General features: G+C 45.5%; 1 long non-coding RNA gene across 1 annotated transcript; it reads left to right on the top strand.

Annotated features, from left to right (window-relative positions):
• The first annotated feature begins 1,349 nt into the window (after positions 1-1,349).
• LOC128809608 (uncharacterized) lies at positions 1,350-2,077 on the top strand. The gene is made up of 2 exons (XR_008437791.1): positions 1,350-1,589; positions 1,858-2,077. It is a non-coding gene; the product is annotated as an uncharacterized LOC128809608 (long non-coding RNA).
• Positions 2,078-7,933: the final 5,856 nt, after the last annotated feature.

Below are 7,933 nucleotides of genomic sequence, written 5' to 3'. Positions count from 1 at the left end.
TCTGAGAACTAAATAGGAGTTAAGCTCTTGTTCTTTATAATGTCAGGATGTAGAATAGACATTGCCTTGCTACAGGTGAGGTCTCCCTCTGATTTCTCCTGTAATCACCACTAAAAGAGAACCTTTCCCCAATGAAAGCATCTGCACGAGAATTTCTTAACCCTGAGTCTGCTGATCCAGTCCCCCATACTGATAATCTTCAGCTCTGAGAGATCAAGGTCTTAAAGGCTTAAGCCCCTTTGTTCCTAGAGACAAATCTGATGTGAAATTCCCTTGGTCTGAGGTGCTGCTTAAGAAAAGAAAAGCAGCGATTAAATCATCACAGATGAGGAGATGCCACCAAGGCTCAGCATTTACCCAGGAATTTGTAAATGACTTTTCCCGTTTGCCATTTATATTGCAGCAGTGTTAAGAGGCCTTGAGTAAAATGAGACTTGCTCTGGGATTGGCACTCCATAGGCAAAACAGTCACAGACAGTCCTTGATCCTGAGAGCCTCCACTAGGCAGTGCCTAATCACTGCTGTGATTGGAGCTCCAGAGCGAGGGAGGTGAGTGTGTGTGGAGAGGGAAGAGAGGAGTGGGTTTAGTCACAGATATACAGGGATTCAGACCACTTTACAAATTATTGACCCTACCTAATTGCTAATCATCATGTGCATTAGCTATTTTTTTTTTTTTCTATGAGGGAAGGCAGACAAATATCCCTGTGCTACAAGATTGTCTGAGCAAATAGGCGGGTTCTGGGCGGACCAAGGGAGGTGTTTTCCTCCCAGCACATTCCCCAGATTGACTGGAAATTAATCTATATGAGAATAGAGGATGGAGGCAGATGGTGGAAGATTTCCCTGCCTCCTTTTTCCCTTTTGGCACCCCTGGTGCTCAGAGGAGTCAGGAGTGGCTGGGTTATGCTGGATTGCCAGGACTGTTCAGAATGGAGAGCCAGTGGACCAGGTGACTGCCTTTCCTACAACACTCCATGAAAAGAGGAACATGGCTAAATCCCTTTTGGATAACCTCATTGCAGCCTTCCAGTAGTTAAAGAGGGTTTAAAAAGGAGGGAGAGTGAATTCTTACATGGACAGATAATGACAAGACAACCAGGAGCAGTTTTAAAATAACAGAGGAGAGATTTAGGTGAGATATTAAGAAGAAATTCTTCACTCAAGAGTGTGGTGAGACACTGGCAAATGTTGTCCAGAGAAGCTGTGGCTGCCCCATCCCTGGAAGTGTCCAAGGCCAGGTTGGATGGGGCTTGGAGCAACCTGGGATAGTGGAAGGATCTGTCCCATGGCAGGGGGTGGAACTGGGTGATCTTTAAGGCCCCTTCCAACCCAAACCATTCTGTGATTCTATGAATGCAACCTTCCCTAGAGATACCGACTGACTGGCCAGCAATTCTCACTCCCCACAAGGCAAACAACCTCTAATAATTGTGTCTACTAATTACCACTGACTGCTGTCTGAGGAGTTGTCTCACATTTTATTTTTCTCTGGGGTCATCTGGGATGGCCCATGAAGGCCAAGAGCAGGAAGGTGGTGAAGGATGGATCTGCACTGCCTGGCTTCAGAGGCTTCCCAAATGTCTCAGGTTGGATGCATCTTTTTTTTTTTTTTTTTTTTTGAGCACATCAGTATGAGCCAAGAGCAACATCTACTGGCCGAGCTGTTTAGCAAGACCAAGTGTAGATTGGGCACAATCCATGGGTTTTACACATCTGTGAGATATTTTTAGGCATTACCCAAGCACCAGGATTAGCTCCAGCACTTCCCAGCTGTTGCCACCAAAGCAAATATCTCAGCCCTGCACACCTGGTCTTGGCTTTTACCCATCCCTAATGTGAAAATTGCTTTTTCAGCCAGCTGTGTCCTGGGTAGCACATCTCAATAGATGCAAGTATCAGTGTATCTCCATTCCTTCTTAGCAAAGTGCTCCTTGCACTTCCTGTTGAGGTTTCCTGGGATAAACCAGAGGAGTAGCAACACATTTATTGCCACCAAAACTGCAAGAAACTTTCCATGGGGGGTATTCAAGTGATCCAGCTTTATAGATCAAAAAATAAAGGGTTCAAATTTGGAGGCTGAGCCTTTTCTGGTGTCTCCTGGTGGGAGCTAAGAGAATGTGTGGACTTCAAAACAGGAGCTCAGCATAAGAAATGGTCCTGGCAAAGCTGGGTTATGAAGAAAGATTATGGGAAGTGGCTTCACCTCCCAAAACTCTCCAAATGTGTCAAATTCAATGTTATCAGCCTTTGTTTTGTTGTTTTTTTTTTTTTTTTGTTTTTTTTTTTTTTTTTGTTTGTTTTTTTTCACAATCTGTCTTAAAAGGCAGCATGGGAATGAGAGTGAGGTATCAGTAAAGCTACACCCAAAAATGTTAGTGATAAAAGAAAGGAAATTGAGAGACTGTGAGTTCATCTTATTAGGAAGAGTGAGAAGAAGCCCCATGAATAACAGGCATAGCTCATGTCTCCACCTCTGCAGCCTGCAGCTCTCAGCTCTTCAGGCACTGACAGGAGAACAGAGCTCTGAGGAACTCCAAATCAATTACACATAAAACACAATTTCCTCCCCTCACGAGGGTCATTTCTCCCAGCAGAGCAGGATTTAAAGGGGAGTAATACAAAAGCAGCCTGATCTGTATTCCGAGCTCACTGCAAGATCCCAGACCCCCCTCTAGGGCACTGCCAGGTGAGCAACCCAGGAGGTTTTAGAGCTCTGTGGTGCACATCTGGCCACTTGGTCAGTTCATAAATAAAGGAGGAAAATAAGAACTCTGAAAATACAGACTTTATATTTGGCCATGTTGCTAGAAACACCCATTCCTCTCTGATGATTATAGAAGGAGACCAAATGACCTCCTCAGACACTGAGGATGTTTTTTGGTCAGAGAAATCCTTCTCTCATCAGGGAAGAGAGAAGGCAGAGAACCACAAGTGGTTAAAATGAGCAGGACCCACAAGCCAAAGCTGTACGAAAGGAGAAGGAACAGCCCTGCCTGCTGCAGGCAGGTGGTGAACTCGCTCTATCCAGGCACCTCACCTGCTCCTGCTGACTCACAGCCACATCCAGATGTCCCTTTGGCAGTCGCCTCTCAGGACAGGACCTGCAGGTGGTTCTGTGCAGACCAAACTGGAACCAGGGCACCTGAGGTGCGCAGGGAGCTGTGCCCTCTGAAGGGGCAGCACCAGCAGCATCACAGGACGCTGGATGTCTGCTCAGGCTTGTCAGAAATCTCATGCATGACCCGAAAAGAGTCATCTTCCCTCTGCCTGGTTTGCAAGATGGAAGAGTCTCTGATAATGATGGAAAACAGGATGATGTAGGAAGGTGCTGAAACTGGGAGAGGAAAGGCAAATTTTGCTCTTTGTGGCCATGATCTATGGACATAGATCCCAGCTGGAAACAACCCTGTGGTTTTTACTAAGCCTGTTGTAGCCCAAAAACCCCACCAGATCCCACAGTCACAACCTCAAACAGAAAAGGATTGTAACCAAACCCACTTCTTCAGACAGGTGTGGTGCCTGCCCACATAAAACAGACAAGACAGGTAAGGAAGGTTTTTGTTCTGCTTGATTCTGGTCCATAGATGATGGAGTAGCTGAGCCTATGTAGGGCATTTGTAGGATCTCCTTTGTGGGGAGGACAGGAAGGTTCTCACAGGGGAATGAATCACCCAGCTCCTCCAAACTGCAGCACAGACTGGGGTTTGAGCCAGTGCCAACAGGACCAGGATTAAGATTTTACCTCTTCTTGAGGATGCCTGGCCTTGTCCAGTGTTTTGTGGGGATCTCCATAACTTCCACCTGGTTTCATGTACATGTTTCTGGACATGGTTTCAGTGCAGCACTTGTGGGAGGAAAGGGAAAGGCCACGGGGAGTTTGAGTCTTCCTCCATTCTCTGCCAGAATAATCTTCTGGTTACAGCAACTGGTGCATGGAAAGTTATGACAAGTGCTTGGGAAAAAGGAGTTGTCTTAAACCCAAGAAAAAAAGATAACTCCAGGCTACAGAAGCCCAGGGGTCTGGTTTCAGCCTGATGCCTCCTGGAAATTATCTATTTCTAGATAAAAAAGTGGAATCAAAAAGCTGCATCCAAGCAGATGGGCTGGTTCTGATCCCTGGCTGAGCAGGCACACAAGGATCCACGCAGGTAATGCGTGAGCAGAGACCAAATAAAGAACAGAACAGCAACCTAAGACAGGAGGGGCACAAGCCTGAAGGGAAAGGTTGAGCTCTGGTGTCTCCCTGAATAATACAAGGCACAAAATATCCTGTTACCAGCCTGGGGAGCAGACAATTAAAACACTACTTGAAGCAAATGTCTCCTGACTCTGGCTCAGAATTTCAATTAGGCTGGGAAGGCTTATTGCACTTAAGTGCAGGTTAGTGACATTTCAGGAAGGAGAGATTGATTGGGAGCTGGGTCACAGCTCAGCAGTGGGGATCATGTCTAGGGGCCTGTCCTTAAAAACAATGTGTGATCTCTGCGTGGCATTTTCCTTGTTTAGCTCGTTTATGTTTCCTTTGAGAATGAATAATCCCAGTAGCCAGAGCTGTGTCCCCTCCTTTCAAACACTGCCTTCTTTTCTTACTCATTTCCTTTTTCAAAGTTCTTTAAGCATCCTTAGGTGTCCAAGCAGTATCTCCTCTGGCTCTTCTCTTCCTCCTAAGGTAATTAACCTTTTCTTGTCTCAAGAATCAGGTTCTGACTTGCAGGAAACTTTTTTTCCTTACTTGTTCACCAGCTTTGCAGAGCCAAGAAAAACAGGGGAGTGTCTGCTACTACAAACTGCAGGTACAAACAACCTCACTCCAGCATTTCTCTCTGGAAAACAAAGTGGGGAAATTTCCTCAACCAGCTCAAAAAATTAAAAGAATTATTGGAAGACACCAAATGTGCACCAAGAAAAGTCGAATAAGTGATAAACCCAGGCAGGACAATGCACCAGGTTCTTTGGTCTGATTAGTGGTGACTGAGAGAGCAACAGCTTTTGGGAGATGTGCATGAGAAAGGATTTTTTCCCCCATAAAACATCCCAAAATTCATTAATTCCTCACCATTGCCACACATCTATACTGCTGTAACCACACAACTGCACGGACTAATAAAAAACATCACACAAAATGAAACCTTCCCAGAAGGAAACACTCTGGTCTAGCACTTAAACTCCAGCACAGACAAAAACCCTGCTAGGGACACACACTGGTGAGATGAGGAGTAAAACAAATAATCAGGTACAATTAAATCAGCCAGGAGAGGTTTCGACTGGATTTTAGGGATTTCTTCCCTGGAAGGGTGGTCATATTGGTTCCAATAGGAACAGAAATACTAAGAACTGTGTAACTTGGGACCAATGAACATTGAACCAGTGAATTTCTCTGGGTTTTGACTATGCAAGCATGTGAAAAATATAGTAAAATTGTGTGATTGAAGGATTTTCTCCGCACAACCCGGGCAATGTGTAGATGAAATTATTTCTGTTGCACATCCTGGCCAGAATAAAGTAATGCCTTGATTCTCCAACACTAAAAAATGTTGGAGAATTTCTGTTTTTCCTGCAGTTTCAGTGACACAACCATTAACCCAGTGCTGCCTGGTCCATCATGTCCCAGGCACTCAGAAAAGAGGTGACAGCATCTTTCCTCTTAGGAACCAGCCAGCTCCCATCCTGACTTTTCCATTATGATCCCAAACATTGCTCCTGTGGAGTTCACAGGTCCTTCTCACCCCTTATCCACACTCCACCTCTAACCTCAAACAGAGCCAGCCTGCACTCAGCAGACTTAGAAAAAACCTTTCCTAAAAGCCAGGCTTTTCCATTGGAAAGGGATTTGGTTGTGCTGAAAGGCAAATATTTGCCAGAGAAATATGGCAATATATGCCAGGAGAATTTGGTGGGTCCTTCAGGGATCTCTGCACATGAAGGGCAAATGACTGGTGCTCGCTGCTTGGAGAACAGTAGTAAAACACGATTTTTTAATTTTTTTTTTTCCTTCATCAAAGGGTGTTTTTTTTTCCCTTGGTCAGCTATGAGAAAGGTTTTATTATCAGAGGAAAGTCCATTTTGTGCCATCACTGGTCATTCCCTACGGAGCCATTCATGGCCCAGAGCCCCTCAGAAACCACCCCGGCCCCTTGAAAGCACCGTGGAGGTTTTCCAACACCCTTCCAACAGATTATTCCTCCCTGCATCCGTGGAGTGAGATGAATCAATGGGGGACCCAGGAGGGTTATTTTGCCCATGAATTATTTACACCCACTGGGTAATACTTCATTTTAGACTGGCCTTGTTTTACGCTTGTAATTTTTAATTCTTATAATTCCACCTCCAGCAAGCAGAGGCTCCTGAGAGCAGTAGATTATATCTCAGCGGGCACATTCTGGGATGCATAAATAACCTCTCCTCTGCTGACAGCACATGGGAAATGGGCTGGGCTTTCACTGAGGTTAAGATTTCCCCCCCCCCTCTCTCTGTCTTAAAGGAATCTTTATCTCCGTGCAGCTATTCTGTAACACGCCTGTGTTTGGTAGCAAAAGAACTATTTAAATGCAAATGTTGACTTTTTGCCAGGGGCTGGAGGGAAAATACTTGTCTAATGATGTCCTTCCAAAAGTACAACTGGTGCTGTTTGTAAAGGAATTTCATCAGAAGGAGTGGTACTTTGGTTCCTTGCACTTCTAAATGCCTTTGCCCATACTGACTTCTACCCCTTGAAGTAATCGCCAGGAAAAAAAAAAATAAAATAACCCAAATATATGAATATTTATAAAAAATATACTAAAAGCAAAGCAGTATTTTGAAGAGATTTCCTTTTCTTCTGCCCAGCCTTCTGAAGATGGAAGAATTGTGATCACTGCATGCTCACTCAAGTTTGAGATGTTTGGGTTTTGGTTTTTTCCTCCTCTGTCTTGGGTCTGAGTTTTCAGACACTGAATATCAGGGTGACAGGGTCTGCAAGGTGACTTTTGGGCTGGGGTCCACTTGGAAGGGAAAGAGGAGATTTAGACTCTGAAGGTGAATGAGAGGGAAAGAAGACCTGGAGGGAAGAAGAAATGGAAAAGATGCCTGGAGCAGAGTGATTAATTTTGGCAGGGGTAAACCAATCTTCACTGTTTTGTACCATTTTCCTCTGCTGTTTCTGATTTAAAGCCAAAATTAGCCAGACCTTCCAGACTTGCTGGCAAATTAAACAGCGCAGGGATATTGAAAGAAGACCAAAGTTACACTGAACAGGGGAAGGGAAGAGAACCAAAATGAGAAAGAAAACCCAACAACATCCCCACAGAAGCACTTTCACCCACAGCCAGAGGGGAGAATTAAACACATACTGTGGGTTTAACTTTGGGCCATGTCCCCTGCTCCCCATAATCAAGTTTAGTGCAGGAGCAAGAAGGGCTCAAAACAATTGGAGACAGATTGGTGGGATCCATCGGGAGTGGATGGGGCAGTGCCTGAAGACACCAAAGTTTTCCTCAGAGAATGTAGGGAAGGGATGGGTGAGCTGTTAGACCTGTCACAAACGGGAGCTGCAGCAAGAGCTGGAAGCTGGGAAAAATCCCAGTGGGATTTAGTGGGTCTGCCTGTGAGATGCTCCTCATAAGCCAGACCAAAGCTTCCCCCATCCTTCCCCATCCTTCCCCCTCCTTCCCCTCTCACAGCTCGGGCTCCGCAGGCTGATGAGCTCCAGCCCGTTGCGATTTGATGTAGTTCAGTTACCAAGGAGACAAGGATCTGCAAAGGGGAACCTTTGTGGCATCCGGGGGAGGAGAATCGATGCAGATCATTCAGGGCTTGAGGATGGCCCCAGGCCTGGAGCTCAGGAGCAGGGAAGCAATTGTCCCAGTCCTCGTGAGATATCCCGGGCAGGCTGCAGCCTAGGGGAAGTCCAAAATACCATTTTGAATGAGATCAGTTTGTCTGTGGGATGAGG

Source organism: Vidua macroura, chromosome 1 (assembly GCF_024509145.1).
Source record: "Vidua macroura isolate BioBank_ID:100142 chromosome 1, ASM2450914v1, whole genome shotgun sequence".
Lineage (NCBI taxonomy): Eukaryota > Metazoa > Chordata > Aves > Passeriformes > Viduidae > Vidua > Vidua macroura.
Note: the sequence above shows the minus strand (reverse complement) of the source record. Positions and strands in the feature narration are given on the sequence as shown.